Genomic DNA, 1,421 nt, shown 5'->3' with positions numbered 1-1,421 from the left:
AACAAAATTTATGGATCAGTTTTAAGACAATTTATATAAATAGGCTTTTCCTCCAGCCAGACTTTTACTAATCTGTGTTAACATTTTCAGTCCATGCAGAAAATCTTACCCACATTCACTATTAAAATGCCTTTCAATAGTTTCACTAAAAGCAAAACCTTTATAAGATTCCAGAAGCAACCAAACCCCAGAGACACTGACACAGAAAAAGAGAGAAACTATCCTATTTATACTTTCAGAGAAACTATTTTTAGTTTAATCTTAAAACCAGACATTTTTAGAACCCTAGTAGAAATTCTAACAATTAACTGTATGTGATTCATATTGACAAATTCACTAAATATCAACAGTAAGTTCCAGGATCATGAATGTTAGGGTTGGAGATGATGAGAAAGGAGGAGGATACTAAATAAATTGATTCACATCCAGGAAAGCCATACTGAGGTTGGTAACTCAGGATAGGGGCAGAAAATGGAACGGGCTAAATTCAGGGGAAAATCCAGAATCTAGTTTGGTGGAGCCAAACTCTGGAGTCAAGAGAATATTCATGAGTTGAAATGCATATAGAAGCTAGAGCTCATACCAGCATGTGAATACTAGATAAACAAATAAGATTCTCCAAACAATTCCACAGAAGGAACTGGTGCCATGTCGTATTCACAGCTCTTGGTATAAACCCATTGCCATCTAGTCGATTCTGACTCATAGCGACCCTATAAGGACAGAGTAGAACTGCCTCATAGAGTTTCCAAGGGGCGCCTGGTGGATTTGAACTGCCGACCTTTTGGCTAGCAGCCGTAGCAGTTAACCACTACGCCACCAGGGTTTCCAGCTCTTGGTATAGTCACCTACATATAGTTGTTGTTGTTAGGTACTGTCGAGTTGGTTCTGACTCACAGTGACCTTATGTACAATAGAACAAAACACTGCCCGGTCCTGTGCCATCCTCACAATCATTGCTATGCTTGAGCCCATCGTTGCAGCCACTGTGTCAGTCCAACTCGTTCAGAGTCTTCCTCTTTTTCTCTGACCCTCTACTTTACCAAGCATGATGTCCTTCTCCAGGGACTGGTATCTATTGATAACATACCCAAAGTACGTAAGACAAAGTCTCGCCATCTTCACTTCTAAGGAGGATTCTGGCTGTACTTCTTCCAAGACAGATTCGTTCGCTCTTCTGGCAGTCTGTGGTATAGTCCATATTCTTCACCAACACCATAATTCAAATGCATCAATCCTTCTTCTGTCTTCCTTATTCATTCTCCAGCTTTCACAGGCATATAAGGCAACTGAAAATACCATGGCTTGGGTGAACCTTAGTCCTCAAAGTGTCATCTTTGTTTTTTCACACTTTAAAGAGGTCTCTTGCAGCAGATTTGCCCAATGCAATACATCATTTGATTTCTTGACTACTGCTTCCA

General features: G+C 40.2%; 1 protein-coding gene across 1 annotated transcript in view; it reads right to left on the bottom strand.

Moving 5' to 3' along the window:
- The window catches only part of ADAM23 (ADAM metallopeptidase domain 23), a 171,410-nt gene that overhangs the window by 94,905 nt on the left and 75,084 nt on the right, over positions 1–1,421 (bottom strand). The window lies entirely within an intron of this gene.

The sequence above is a fragment of the Trichechus manatus genome, unplaced genomic scaffold (genome assembly GCF_000243295.1).
Source record: "Trichechus manatus latirostris isolate Lorelei unplaced genomic scaffold, TriManLat1.0 scaffold00056, whole genome shotgun sequence".
NCBI classification, from domain to species: domain Eukaryota; kingdom Metazoa; phylum Chordata; class Mammalia; order Sirenia; family Trichechidae; genus Trichechus; species Trichechus manatus.
This window is presented reverse-complemented; position numbering and strand designations above follow the sequence as displayed.